Here is a 16,817-nt window from a genome sequence, read left to right as displayed (position 1 = left end):
ACCCAGGTGCTCCTGACTCCAGGGCCGGTGCTCTATCCACTGCACCACCTAGCCGCCCCAAGACTGTAGCTTCTAAGCTGAGAACTCACTATTCGATAAAAATTGTTGGGAAAACTAGAAAGTAGTTTGACAAAACCTAGGCATAGGGGCAACTAGGTGGTGCACTGGATAGAGTATTGGCCTTGGAGTCAGGAGGACCTGAGTTCAAATCCAGCCTCAGATACTTTCCAATTACCTAGTCATGTGACCTTAGGCAAGTCACTTAACCCTTGCAAAAACAAAAAAATTAAAAAAGAAAAAACATGGGCATAAATCCATATCGCATATCCTATACCAAGTACAAGATTTAGACATAAAGGGCAATATCATATACCAATTAATAGATCAAGAAATACTCCATCTGTCAAATCTATGGAAAGGGTAGAAATTTATGACCAAACAATAGAGTACAATATAAATTGCAAAAAGGATGATTTTGACTATATTAAATTAGAAGGAAAACAGAAAGCTGGAAGACATCTTTCACAGCTGGGGGGCCTGAAAATGGTTTCATCTCTAAAATGTTTAGAGAATTGTATCAAGTTTATAAGGTTACAAGTCATTCCCCATTTGATAAATGGTCAAAGGATATGAACAGGCAGTTTTCAAACAAAGAAATTAAAGCTATATATAATCATGAAAAAAATGCTCTAAATCATTATTGATTAGTGAAATGTGAATTAAAACAATTATGAGGTATATCTCACATCTATCAGATTGGCTAAGATGACAAAAAGGGAAAATGATTAATGTTGGAGAGGTTATGGGAAAATTGGGACATTAATGCATTGTTGATGGAATTGTGAATTAATCCAACCACTGAAGAAGCATAGGGAACTATGTCCTAAGAGTAATAAAATTGATCATGTCTTTTGAACCAGCAATACCAATACTGGGCCTATATCCAGAAGAAATCATAAACAATGAGAAAAGTTCCACATGCTCCAAAGTATTCATAGCAGCTCTTGTAGTGGCAAAGATTTGGAAATTGAAGGGATGCCCATCAATTGGGGAATGGCTAAACAAATCATTATATATGAATGTTATGGAATACTATTGTTCCATAAGAAACCAAGAATGGTTGGACTCTAGAAAAGCATGGAAAAAATTACAGGAACTGATGCTGAGCAAAGGGAACAGAACCAAGAGAACATTGTACATATTAACAACATTGTGAGTAGGTCAACCTTGATGGATGCAGCTCCTCAGCAGTTCAGAGAGCTAGGACAACCCTAGACCTGTTATGGACAATGCTATGCACATCCAGATGAAGAAAAACAAAACAAAAAACAAAACAACAAAAAAACCTACAGAATCTAACCAAATACTATTTAAAATTTCTCATGTTTTTCCTTAATATTTTATGATTCTCTTTCTTTTCCCTTAGTCTTAATTCCTCATACAAAAAATGACTAATCTGTAAACATGTTAAACACAAATATGCATGTTTAATGTTGACTAGACAGTTTACTGCTGAGGGGAGAGGGTTGGGAAGGGAAGATGGAAGGAAATTATGTAACATCAATATGCATGTGGATGAATGTGGAAAAACTTTTATAACATGTAATTGGAAAAATAAAATATAATAACAATTGAAAAAAACACCTAATTCTGCTTCTTCCTATGGAATCTTGTAAAAGTCATTGAATTGGTCTTTCACACTTCCTCATCTATAAAATCAATATTGTAATATTGTCAAACACTTGAGAAAGCTGTTCTTGTTGATGATCAAACATGATTCCAGAAAACTGCTGAAGAATGCTACCCACCCCAAGACTGAAAGACAATGTATAGAATGAGGAACACAGTTTTGAATGTGGCAAGGTAAGAAGTGGCTTTATTTGACTATTTTCATGTGATATCAGGGTTATTTCTTTTTATTTTTCTTTGTGACTAGATGGAATAGTATATTGAACATGGAGTCAAGAAAACCTCAGTTCAAATATGGTTTGGATATCTATAAATTAGGTGATCCTGGTTAAGTCACAGCCTCTGTCTCACTAAGTTTTCTTATTTGTAAAGTAGGAATAATAATGTAATCTCAGAATTGTTATTAGGATCAAATAATATAATATTTCTAAATCACTTGGTAAAGCTTAAAACTATAAATACTTATGTGTTATACATTTCTATCTTTCTATCTGTTCTCTTTGAGGGGGGTAAGGGGGAGGAGAGGAAACCTAAGGGAGAAAATTGTTTCAAAAAATAGATTAGGGATGGAGTAGATGTTTTTTAAGTTATCTTTTACTTCTAAATAGTATGAACAATCTTATAAGTGATAAGCTTCCTAGGTGTGTTGGTCGAGAAGCATTTATCCTGTTCTTTCACAGAATTCTAGTGTTATTAAATATTGGATTAATTGTGCAGAGAAGGACAAAGAAAACTGAAAAACAAAATATTTAAAATGTGTACATTTAAAACTAAGTCCATAGTGAAATTTGATCATTTACACTAGGAGCATTCTTCAAATAAAGGACAGTTGGCATGGTAATACTGGTTCTCATAGTAGACTGTACTACAAGCTCAGCCACTAGAGTCTGAGGGTGGGGAGAAAATTAGTAACTAATATTTTCAGCTTTTTTTCAATAAAGAAAAGAACAACCTTGAAGGTTTGTTTAATGACATCTTACTTTTGCCTAGTCAATTGAGATTGATGTCAATTTTCACAATCTACTAAAGCGAGACTTTAATGTGGGACCAATTTATAGTAAGAAACTTAAAATAATATTTCATTCTTATAATTTTTTTTAAATCTAGATAAATGTCTCCTGACACTTGTTTTCTTGATCACTTCATTCCTTCCACCCCCTCTGTACTATCCTATTATTTTACTAGAAAGTTTGTACTTGTGGGTTCTCTCTTCACACTCCAGCTTTCTGCAATTTGGTTTCTATCTCCATTACTCTCCTGAAATCATCTGCTAAAAAAATAATCAGTGACCTAATTGCCAAATACAATGACAAAATTGTTCTCAATTTTCTTGTTTCTTCCATAGCATTTGATATTGACCACTGCCTTCTCTAGGCTATCTTTCCTGACACTTCCCTCCTTATTTCACTCCCATCCCAACTTTATGAAAATCTGTGTCCTTTGCTCCTCCTTCTCTTGCCCCTTAAGTGAAGCCATCCCTTAAGTTTCTGCCGTTGGACTTCATTTTTTTTTTTTTGGTAATTGGTCATTTTACCAACTACTTTGGCTAAAATGATCAGTTCTAAAGTTAGACCATAATGTCTTCTCAGAGTTTCAGTGTACTTTCTGAGTAGGTGAGAGTCACTAGAGTTCAATTAGCTCAACCCTTAATCATGGAGTAATATATATAGAGTAATATATATGGAGTAATGTAGGGTGGCCATCCCACCTTGTGCAGATAGAACCAGGCTTGGAGTCAGGAAGATTCATTTTTCTGAGGTCAAATTCTGTAACAGACACTTATTAGATGTGTGATCCTGGGCAAGTCACTTCACTCTGCCTCAGTTTCTTCATCTGTTAAATAAGCTGGAGAAGGAAAACCACTCCAGAAGGCAAACCACTCTAGAATCTTTGCTAAGAAAACCCCAAATGGGGTCAATGAAGAGTTAGATATGACTGAAATAATTCAACAACAATGATGATGACAATGACAACAACATTCAACCTTTGCTTGAAAAAACCCCTCAGATTGGGAAATTTACTAAATGTACCACAATGCACTTTTGAATAGTTCTAGTTATTAGGAAACTTTTCTTTTTATCTAAGCTGAAATCTTTGTAACTTCCAATCAATCTTAGTTTTTTCTTTTAGGACCAATCAAAATAAATCTTATTCCTTTTCCATGTACTATATTAGGACAAGGCTATAAAATGAGACCATCCCCACCTTCATTCTCCTCACCAGAGTCCTATTAATTTGGCTGAAGATCCCACAAAATCATAATTTCAGCATAGAAGAGATTTCAGTGGTCATTTATTCCAACCTACATTTTGAAAAACTATCCTCTTTACTAATACACCAGAGAAGTGATTATCCAAACTTTGCTTGAATCCATTGAGGGACTCCCAAGATAACCCTTTCCTTTACTGGCTAGCCTAATTCTTCAGGATATCTACTTGCTTCAAGTCTAAGGTTGTCTCTTTGATACTTCTACCCATTCTTTCTGGTTCAGCCTTCTGGAAAGCAAAACCCACATGTCAGGCAGTATACATCACATGTCAGACAGTATACATCACCTATCATTCATTTTTGTGTGACTGGCTATCTCTTCTTTTTTTCTTTTCCTTTCCTTTTCCTTTTTCTTTTCCTTTTTCCTTTCCTTTCCCCTTCCCTTCCCTTCCCTTCCCTTCCCTTCCCTTCCCTTCCCTTCCCTTCCCTTCCCTTCCCTTCCCTTCCCTTCCCTTCCCTCCCCTCCCCTCCCCTCCCCCTCCCCTCCCCTCCCCTCCCCCTTCCCTTCCCCTCCCCTCCCCTTCCCTCCCCTCCCCTTCCCTTCCCTCCTTTCCCCTCCCCTTCCCTTTCCATTGCTACGTTTCATTTCCTCCACTAAAGCCCTCTGATACCTCATCTTTGCAAGAGGCATCATGGTATGGTACACAGACTTCAAACACATGGGTCCATAAACATTCCTAGTGCTGTCCAATCAGATTAAAATGTATCAGGGAGATATTTAAAAAAATAAAAATTTGGTTTTCTAAGTCAGTATATGACCCACAGGGATCCTTCTGTATGGTTTAGTGCCCTTGTTTCCACTTGATTTTGTCAACACTGTTGAAGCAGAAGAAATACTAACTCCAGGTTCCAATACTGTCTCTACCACTTATCTCTTTTTTTTAAGGTTTTTTTTTTTTGTTTGCAAGGTAATGGAGTTAAGTGGCTTGCCCAAGGCCACACGGCTAGGTAATTATTAAGTGTCTGAGGCCACATTTGAACTCAGGTACTCCTGACTCCAGGGCCAGTGTTCTATCCACTGCGCCACCTAGCTGCCCCTACCACTTAATCTCTTATGGGACATTGGACAAGTAACAATAAATCTCCTGGCCCTCAACTTTCTCATATGTAAGATGAAGTTGCTAGTTGAACTTTGAGATCCCTTTTAACTATAGACCTATGAATCTATGATCCAAATATATCAAATGAAAGATAAGCTCTAGCAGGTCATACCAATTAGAAGGCTTCAAGTATTGACTTGACAGTGATTTATATTTGTCATCCAAATACCAAACCTATATAAATTTGGAGAAACTCACAAATTTGTAACCATGTCACCCAAGATTACTTGGTAATCATAGTGAGATTTTCATGGGTTTTGGTCAAGTACCCATACCAACAATATCATATATTCCTTGACCTCTGAAATATATTTAACTTAAATAGAAGGAAATAATTACTGGACTTGGAAGATCATAAAGACACATTATTGCCTCATTTGTGTGTTTGTATGCTGGGGTGGGATAGGTATGTGATGGTGATTTGAGAAAGACAAGATACATTGCAAAGACAATGTGAGAAAAGATAAAAACAACTTACTACTAGGTATTCTGTTTTCCTTGTTACATATTCTAAAGATGGTTACAGATAAAATATTGTATTAAATGCTTTTAAAGACAAACAATGTTTCATAATCTCATAAGACAGTAAGCTATGATAGAAATAGCCTTGAAATTGCAGTTAAAAGGAAATGAGATGAAGTCTGAGAGTAATTAATTTGTGTCATAGGAGAAATCACATATCCTTGTTTTCCTTCTCTATAAAATGGGGGTTCTGTTTGTGCTGGGTTGCTATAAGAAAAGCATTTAGATCAAAGCAATCCATAATCATATGAAAATTACTCTAAATCACTAATTATTAGAGAAAAATGCAAATTAAAGATTTCTGAAGTACCACCTCACACATCTCAGAATGGCCAATATGACCAGAAAGGACAATGATCAATGTTGGAAGGAATGTGGGAAATCTGGGATACTATTATGTTGTTGGTGGAGCTGTGAACTCATCCAGCCTTTCTGGAGAGCAATGTGGAATTATGCCCAAAGGGCATAAACTTTTAATAACTTTTATCATGATTGTGATAAAAGAGGGAAAAGATCTATTTGTGATGTCAATGAATTTAGAGGGTGCTCATTAATTGGGGAGTAACTAAACAAATTATATTTTGTGAAATGCTATTGTGCAATAAGAAATTATTAAAAGTAATTTAAGTCACTTAACCCCCCATTGCCTTAAATAATAAGTGGTATTGATCCAGCAATACCACTACTGGGTCTATACCCTGAAGAGATGATGAAAAAGGATAAAAACATCACTTGTGCAAAAATATTTATAGCAGTCCTGTTTGTGGTGGCAAAGAATTGGAAATCAAGTAAATGTCCTTCAATTGGGGAATGACTTAGCAAACTGTGGTATATGTATGTCATGGAACACTATTGTTCTATTAGAAACCAGGAGGGATGGGAATTCAGGGAAGCCTGGAAGGATTTGCATGAACTGATGCTGAGTGAGATGAGCAGAACCAGAAGAACATTGTACACCACAACAGCAACATGGGAGTGATAATCAACTTTAATGGACTTTTCATACCAACAGGGCAACAATCAGGCACAATTTGGGGGTATCTGTGACAGAGAATGCCATCTGTATCTTGAGAATTGTTTAGTTTGAACAAAGACCAAGGATTATTATCTTTAATTTTTTAAAAATGTTATCTTATTTTGTAATTCTACTATATCTCATACTATATGTTTCTTCCTTAAGGATATGATTTCTCTCTCATCACATTCAATTTAGATCAATGCATTCTATGGGAATGATGTAAAGACTAGCAAACTGCCTTCTGGGGGGGGAAAGGGAAGCAAGATTGGGGGGAAAACTGTAAAACTCAAAATAAATAAAACCTTTCTAAAATTAAAAAATAAAAGGGAAAAAATTAATAAAAAACATTTAGGAAAGCATTACTTAAATAGGAATTGTTGTTACTGTTTCCATGATATTTTTTACTATGCCTATGATTTTGTTGGTTTGGGGAACTTCTGGTGAGGAGCTCCCTCTACCAATGCAGTGATTTGTGGCCACTGAGAGTATGAATGAATTTCTTGGATCACATAGCCATTATGTGTCACAGGTATACTAAAACACAAGTCTTCTTCACTCCAAGTTCAGGTCTCTATATTACACTGCCTCTACATAAATGTTATTATTAGACACAAAGCAGAACCAAATCTTTGGCAGAATTTGAAAATCACTTAAATTCCATCATAGGCTTATAGCTTCGATTCAATTCAGTAAACATTTATATTTTCATCATGTGCCAAATACTAAGTCTGAGGATATAAAAAGAGACAAAAGATAGTCTCTGTCTTCAAGGAGCTTACAATGTAAGTGGGGAGACAACATACAAACCAATATATTTGAAGCAAACTAGGTTCAGGACAAAAAAAAAAAGTATGTGTGCTGTCCAAGTAAGAATCATTGATACATATGAGCTGAGGTCTGGACCAACCCCAAGTAGAGAAGATTTCAATCATTGCCTTGAGGAGAAGAGAAGGGGCACTTGTTCTAATACTGGACTGAAATTCTACTTGTCTTTATAACAAATTTACGTTCTAGTTTAACTCCTTCCTACCAAATGCCAAATATACAAAATACCATCCCAAATAGTGAATAGTGAGTATGTTTATCCAATATAAGGAGGTAGAAAAGTTATATACAGATTATAACATGCCAGTAAATTCTTAAGTGTTCTAGAAGAAAGTGAAACAAGAATTCAGATGAACCAAAATAAAGGTCCCAAACTCATGTTAGGGAAAAATCTCCAAATAATTTAGCAATACAAATTGTTTATCAGGATCATGTTGAGGGATCAGCTTACTCCCACATATCTATCACTCCCATGTACTTTTAGAACTATGCATCTCTCTTTCCCCTTCCTCTCTCTCTCTCTCTCTCTCTCTCTCCCTCTCTCCAACAATAACTCTTATACCAACTTCCTCATTGTCACATCACTTTGCATCATCATTCTGTTCATCCCCTGCGTGCATCACCATGCAAAATGACATAGGCTTAGCTAGAACCCAAGTTAAATGTTGGAGCTTTTCTCCTCCTTAAGGAGGAAACTTTTCCCTCTTGGGTAGCAAACCATTATCCTAAACTTAACGCCTAAATGAAATTGGTCTTTTCTATAGTAGATAAGTGTTTTTGCCATATGTTGCTTTTTTAATGCTATGCTTTCAGTATCTCTAATGCCCCTTTTATGATATTTTTATCAAGTAAAGCCCAATATTTCTTCTCAAAATTAGAATGTCATATTGCCACATAGAATGCTGAGTTAGGCCTTACCATATTTCCATGTCAAGAATAGATAAGACTTGTAGAAAAACAAGCACATTAATGTACTTTTGATGGAGCTGTGAATTGGTCCAGGCATCTGGAAAGCCTACACTTTTAATGCCCCTAAACTTTTAATTTTTATCATGATTGTGATAAAAGAGGGAAAAGATCTATTTGTGATGTCAATGAACTTAGAGGGTGCTCATTAATTGGGGAGTAACTAAACAAATTATATTTTGTGAAATACTATTGTGCAATAAGAAATTATTAAAAGTGATTTAAGTCACTTAACCCCCCATTGCCTTAAATAAGTAAAAAAAAATTATAAAAGTGATTTATGAGAAACCTGGGATTTGACTTTGCAAAAAGGGGTGTTCCTAAGGGTGGAAATCAACTCCAGTTAACAATTCATTAGCATGTTAATGAGAAGGTGAGCAAAAATTCTTCAGCTTCTATAGAGAATATAACACAATTATTAGACAGTCACCTCCAGCAATCTAGATAAAAGAATCCATCTCTACCCAGATCTCACTGATTGATTTTCCTCTTCATAAGCTGGATCACTCTAAATTCTTATGAAAGATTTCACCAACGGGTCTTCTTTTCCAAGGGCAAGATATCATCTAGCCTGGATGCTGTTTCTGCTTTCTTCTAGTTAAGTGGAGTCGCACTCAAGTTGGAAAAGCATTTAGGCAATTTCATCCAGTCCTTCTGAGACTAATTAAACAATCTACAGATTTGTTTTCCAAATGAAGAAAAAAAAGGAAAAAAATTTAATCTGAATTTAATTAGTTATTAATATGATGGAAATAATCATTTCTCTCAGAACCTTTAATGAAATAATGAAATAGAACAGAGGTATCAAAGTGAATGCTAGAGTCAAAAATAGGAAAGGAAATGAGTGGTCAGTCCACAGTAATCTATGGGCTTTATGCAGCACATAGTATGCCTTAAGCATAGCCCAAGCCAGAATGAAATATAACTAGGAAACATTTAAGAAATAAATAAAAATAAAATAAAACATAGACTATATTACATTTTAAAATTAAGCTGATGTGCAACCTGCTGGGACCCTTACAGATTAGTGATCCTGATTCCTATTTGAATTTGGCACCATTGAATTAGAGGACTTCCAAGCATTCCTGATGTAAAGAGCAGAACTGTATAAAACCATTGACATACAAACACAGGAGTCAAGAGAAACACACAAGAAATGAATAAGCAATCATAAGGGACCAGGCAAGGATAAAATATTTACATATAACCCTGCAGAATCTCAAACACAAGCTTTAGTGTGAATCTAGTTAAATAGTCTGGGAATGGTTCTCTTATATACTGATAATCTTTTTTTTTAAATCTTTATAAAGATTTTATTTATTTTGAGTTTTACAATTTTTCCCCTAATCTTACTTCCCACCCCCACCCCCACAGAAGAAAATTTGCCAGTCTTTATATTGTTTCTGTGATATACATTGATCCAAATTGAATGTGATGAGAGAGAAATCATATCCTTAAGGAAGAAACACAAAGTATAAGAGATAGCAAGATCAGACAATAAGATATCGGGGTTTTTTCCCCTAAATTAAAGGTAATAGTCCTTGGTCTTTGTTCAAACTCCACAGTTCTTTCTCTGGATACAGAAGGTATTCTCCATCGCAGACAACCCTAAATTGTCCCTGATTGTTGCACTGTTGGAATGATCGAGTACATCAAGGTTGATCATCAGGCCCATGTTGCTGTTAGGGTGTACAGTGTTTTTCTGGTTCTGTTCATCTCCCTCAGCATCAGTTTATGCAAATTACTCTAGGCTCCCCTGAATATTTTGATAATCTTAAAAGAAAAAGAGGGAAGAGAAACACACTAGGAGGGGAAGGAGAGAGTAAGGTTGTAAATAATTATCTCCATGTTCAAACAAGGAGGAAGGCATGGGAGGAATATTTGTTACTAGTACCTTACGCTAGATTTCTCTAAGGAGGAAAAAACACACCCACATAATTGTACATAGAAATCCATTTTACATAACAGAGATATAGGAGGGAAAGGGTTAAAGGGAGAATCATGAAATAAAAGGTAAAATGTAGTCCTAAGCAAAACAAATTCTAAGAATATACAAAAATATTTATAGCAACTTTTTTTTGCTATAGCAAAGAATTGAGATACACACCAATTGGAGAATGGCTAAATAAGTTCTTCTAGATAAATATTATCGAATAATATAGATAAATATATTGAATATAAAAAATAAAGGGGATTGCTTGAGAGAAACCTGAAAAAGACTCATATGAACTGTTGCAGAATGAAGTAGACATAATGAAATGAATGAATATTTACAAAAATATAAATTGCCCAGGTCAACAGAAATTTCTGTGACAAAAACTCATTATCTGACAAAAACTTCTGGAAAACTTAAAAAGCAATTTTGTAGAAACATCTCATACTATTTACCAAGATCAAAATATGTTTGTGTTTTAACATATGATAAACATACTAATATATCTGTTTGGTTCATGGATAAGGGAATATAAGGTATAGAGAAGGCATTAGGATGTAAAATAGATCATTTTGATTACATAAAATTAAAAAGGCTTTGCACAAACAAAACCAGTGCAGTCAAGATTAGAAACAAAGTGGAAAACTGGCCGGGGGGGGGTGGGGAGGGACAAGTTTCTCTGAGAAAGACCTCATTTCTCAAATTTATAGGAAACTGAATCAATTAATAATAATAATAATAATAATAATAATAATAAAAGTCATTCCTCAATCGATAAATAGTCAAAGGATATGAAAAGGCAGTTTTCAGATGAAGAAATCAAAGCTACCTGTAAGTATGAAAAAAATGTTCTAAATCACTACTGATTAGAAAAATGCAAACTAAAACAACTCTAAGGTACCACCTCACACCTATCAGGTTGACTAATATGACAGAAAAGAAAAATGACACGTTAAAAGGAATGTGAGAAAATTAGGAGATTAATGCAATGGAGAGCAATTTGGAACTATGATCAATGAACTTTGAAACTCTGTTTATGCGTTGATCTAATAATACCACTACAAACCAAAAAGTTTTTTTTTTAAAAAAAGAAAATGACCTCTATTTACAAAAAACATTTATAGCAACTCTTGTTGTGGCATCAAAGAATTGGAAATTGAAGGAATGCTCATAAATTGAGAAATGACTAAGCAAGTTTTGGTATATGATAGTGATGGAATATGAAATTATAAGCAGGATATTTTTAGAAAAGACCTGGAAAATTTTAATGAATTTATTCGAAGTAAAGTGAACAGAACCAGGAGAACAACATACATATTATTCATTGTATTATGATCAGCTGTAAATGATTTAACTAACTTAACAATAAAATAACGTGAAATAATGCTGAAGGACTCATGATGAAAAATGCAGTCCACCTCCAGAGAAAAAACTGATAGAGTTTAAATAAAGATAAAGAATACTTTTTTAAAAAAAACTTTATTGTTCTTTGTTGTAGAGTTATTGTTTTTGGTCTATTTTTTCTTTTATAACATGATTAATATCTTTTCCATAACTATACATATATGATCTATATCAAAATTGATTGCCTTCTTAATAAGGAGGGAAAAATTTAGAACTCAAAAATTTTTTTAAAAGTTTAAAATTGTTTTTATATGTAATTGGAATTTTTTAATTTTTAAAAAGAATGAAGAGAAATGGAGAAAGGGTTATTCAGTGACAGTATTGACAGCTTTCTTTTCCTTTTTTTATTTTTTGCAGAGCAATTGAGTTAAGTGACTTGCCCAAGCTCACACAGCTAGGTAATTATTAAATGTTTGAACTCAGGTCATCCTGACTCCAGGGCTGGTGGTCTATCGACTATGCCACCTAGCTGCCTCTGACAGATATATTTTTTAAAATTACCAATGAAGGGATTTTCTTTTCCTTGGTTAACCATGTTTATAATGGAGGTTTTATAACCATAGAAATTATGTTGGAAGGTATGCTCTAAGAAGTTCTTTAGGATCTAAGGAATAGAATTTGGTGATTGATGCTTATTCAATAAAACTATAAGCTTAAATTCTTTTATTTTAGGAGTTATATTTTCTCATTAGCAAGAAATGAAAAAATATTAGGAAATATCTGTCCTGGTTATTGTCAATAACAATTTTTCTAGGAAATATTTTGAACCATAAGAAATTTTATACAATTCTACCCCCAAAAAACAATAAAAAACTGGCCTCATAGTCTAAATAATGAGCTTTTTAAATCCTAGTCTGACATACATTGACTGTGTGACCCTAGGCAGATTAGTGAAAGTCTGTGAGTACCCTAGGCAAAACTATTTCACTGTAAATTGTAAATGATCTGCATTGGGAGAAGAAAGCTTTGATTTCTTCTCCTCATGGGAAGCCCCAATTACCAAATAAAGTTCTCCATCTTCTAGCATAGTGCTTTGTACTTCATAAATACTACTTGAGTGAATGAATAATTAAATACTTCTTACTCTAAGCAAGAGATATGCTCTGTGTCTCCGTACAAGTGAGTTCAACTCAACATAAGGGTAGGTAAGATTATCAATCATTTTGACAGTCCCAGTAGTAATTTTAAATGGTGCAATAATACAGATATAATTAGGTCATTTTCGCTTGTCAAGCTGTCCAAAATGACTGAACTGAATATTACACAAGAAGCCTCAGGTTTGAACACCACATCTGATGGACAGTAGCTTTATGACTCTGAACAAACGACCTAAGCTGTCCTAGCCTGTTTCTTTGTCTGAAAGTATTACCTGTGCCACCTAGAGTTTTTGTAAGGGTTCAAATGAAATAAGAGAGGTAAAATTGCTGTGCAGATTATAAAGTGCTATTGGATCTTAGAGAGAGAACGCATTTTAGAGGCTTTCTAGTCTAACTCTCTCATTTACAATTGAAGAAACCGAGGTTCAGAGAAATTGAAGGATTTGCCTCAAATTACATTCTGGTAAAAATAAAAGGGGAAAATCTGAACCCAGGGACTTTGAGTCTAAATCAAATGCTCTACCTATTACGTAATTTCTCGTGTTATGATTGTTATAAGTAGAGGTAACTACATGATTGAAGTTTGTACTGAAACCAGTATTACGTGAAACTAAAAGAAATGGAAAAGGGAGAAAAATTGTAATTCCAAGCTAGCTGCCTATAGTCATCCTGGATGGTTCAGTGGATAGAGTATTTGATTTAGAGTCCCGAAGATATGAGTTCAAAACTTGCCTCACTAACTGTATCATTTTGGGCAAGTCACTTAACCCATTCTGCATTGGTTTCTGCAACTGATAAAACAGCACCTACTTCTCAGAGTTGTTGTGTGGATCAAACTTTTGTAAAGTGCTTAGCACAGTGATTAGTACATAGGAGCTGTTTCCTTCCTTCTTCCTCTTAAATTGCCTCTTCAACTTGTCACTTAGTATGTACTTAGAGAAACCAACTAATTTTCAGAGTAACCCAAAGAGAACTAAATCTTGGTGAGGGGGACAGTCAAATTGCAACATTAAATTAAAAGTGAATGACTTTTGAATTACCTTTATCATTATTTCTCCATAAAAGCACAGACAGCATTTGAAGTGTCTAGAATCATCCATCAGAGTAGTATCCCAGTCTACCCCTCCAGATTCAGTGGCAGGTAGAATTGTGTCTTCGAAGTCCTTCCAGGGCTTGCAGAAGCAAAGGAACCATGGATAGGGTTTGAAACTCGTGGCCTATACTGAAAACTAAGTCTTCAGTGTTTATTTGGAGGAGGAAATTGGAATTTCATTTTGCAATTCTGTCATATTTGTTCTTGAGAGAATCCAAATATTCTCTTATTTTTCCAACATTTTAAGCCTAGTTTTTAAAAAGGGCTTGTTTTCCTTTTGATCAATGTTCACTAAGAAAAGATTCCCAGGAGACTCCAACCCAGATTATTTCTCCCAAGTATCAAGGGATTCTTGATCAAGTTTTCTACACTCCCCAGGCCTTAAAAAGACCTGAAAATATTCCTATCACATACTCGTTTCTTCCCACATTTCAGAGGCTTAAAATGGATTTTAAACTTGGTCTCTCAACTTTTATGTACTAAAAGAACTATGAGGGATTTCTATTTTATTTTCCTGGAGACAAATTCCATTGTGGGTATATCAATAGTATTCTTTGTCAACAGTCCAGCACATATTAAAGTGAAGGAGATGGATCAAAGGCACAAACAAAGAGAGAGCTACACCCTGTGATGTCTTTGCCAGGTGTCAATGATCATAGCCCACACTCCCTCACTTCTACTTCCACCCTCCTCCACAGGGAAGTTGCTTTTAATCTCAGCACAGAAATGTGTGTTCAAACATTCTCCTATCCAGCCTAAATCTAAAAATCTCAAAGTCCCTCTGGCTTTTATTTTTTCTATAACAGCTGACTTGTTCTAATGAGGACCCCTGGCTCTATGAAGTCCTTGGAGATTTGAATGAAGCAGGTAGCTTGCTATGTGGACATGAACCTATTTCTTTGTGTCTATTATTCTTGAGTCTCTACCTGCTGGGTTGAAGACCAATAGTTTTTCTTTTTCTTTTTTTTTTTTCCCTTTTGGGATTCATCTTCTGAAGGTATCTTTGGGATTTTAAACTCTTTTCAGTTCTGTGGGAACCAAAGGACAACTCCCCAGTTCAGGACTAGGTTTTTTGGCTATCTCTATTATTTGTGCAATACAAAGATATTTTTTTTCTGTAACAGTTCCCATTTCTAAAGTGACTATTGGAAACTTAAGCACATCCCATTCCTGCCAAGAAAAAAACAAGAAGAAAAGGAATCCATGGCACCAAGTAAGTGTTCAGATATTTGTAAGTTTGTCAGGCTTTCCCCAAGTTCATTGTTATGGGCAAATATCACTGATTTGGGAGCCAGAAAATTTGGATATTAGTCCTGATTCTTCCGCTAAGAAGTGGCTTCAAGGAGGTTGCTCCCTGGCCTCTTCTTCCTAATCTGTCAAATGAGTCTGTCACTCTAGGTAGCATCTGAGTGATCTTGAGTAAGTCATTTGAGAAAAAGATAGCATGAAACAATAATTGGAGAAAGAAATGAAAACCCAGTCCAGTATCTTTTACATGAAAACCCCATGAACTGTGTGATCCAAAGAGTCAGACACCATTAAATGACCAAACAACAGGAACAAAAAAGGATGAAATAAGGGGCAGCTAGGTGGCACAGTGGATAAAGCACCAGCCCTGGAGTCAGGAGTACCTGGGTTCAAATCCAGTCTCAGACACTTAATAATTACCTAGCTATGTGGCCTTAGGCAAGCCACTTTGACCCGTTACAAAAAAAAACCTAAAAAAAAAAAGGATGAAATAACAGAAATAACAGATTTAGAGAAGTCAAAGGACCTGAGTTGTAATTGATACCTTTGTGGCCTTGGGAGAGTCACTTGTCTGATCTTCAGTTTCATACTCTGTAAAAATGTGGTAGTTTGAGTTAATGACTTCTAAGATTCTTCCAGATCTATATCTATGAATCTATTAATTATCTAGCTTCAGTTTTCTCATCTGTAAAATGAGTTGAGCAAATGAAATGATTTCCAAAGTGGTATCCAGTACTCAATCTATGACTGTAATTCCTTAGCTCTAAATATGAAGTCCATTTGCCAGGTTTCAATGATCATAGCTCATATTATAGTCCATTATGGATAATGATGGCCACTCATTTCTTTCAAGTCGATTATTTTTATGATCTTATGCCCCAAAAAGAGGGACAGGGCTAATTGTAATTCCAAATTAGCTCCATCTAGTCATTCTGTGTGGTTGGTTCAGTGCATAGAGTATTGACTTAGAGTCATGAAGATCTGAGTTCAAATCTTCCCTCACTACTTGTCTAATCTTGGTCAAGTCACTTAACTATATCTACCTCAGTTTCTTCAGCTGACAACATAGACATAATAATAGCACCTATCTCCCAGAATTGTTGTGAGGATCAAATGACATACTATTTGTAAAATGCTTGGCACAGTGACTAGCACATAGTAGGTATGTAGTTACCAGGAAGCATCTTTGTTGCAGAAGTTATGATTTCCAGCTGCCCCCTGCTGTTCAACTGATATATTATTTATTTTACTTTGACTACTGTTTTTAAATATCTAGAGGGATTCTCATAATGTATCTATCACCTTGTTCCAATCAATTAACAAATATTTAACACTACTCTGTGTGCCAGGTTTCAGGGGTACAAAGATAATTATCAGACAGTACTTGCCTACCAAGGACATATGTTCTGTTATGTGATAGAGCCAAAAGCATCTATAATTTTAGAGATAGAAGAGAATGTAGAATTCCCTTATTTTACAGAAGATGAAACTGAGACCCATAAAGGTTAAGGGATTTGTTGAAGAAGATTTTCCTATAATTGCCAAGTCATATCTGAATTTTATAAGGGACATCAAATGCACTTTGTTTTATTTGGATTATACATGAACTGTGACGTTTAAATGTAATTTATTCCATATGGACTATGTTAGGCAT

This window comes from Macrotis lagotis, chromosome 6, assembly GCF_037893015.1.
Source record: "Macrotis lagotis isolate mMagLag1 chromosome 6, bilby.v1.9.chrom.fasta, whole genome shotgun sequence".
NCBI lineage: Eukaryota > Metazoa > Chordata > Mammalia > Peramelemorphia > Peramelidae > Macrotis > Macrotis lagotis.
This window is presented reverse-complemented; position numbering follows the sequence as displayed.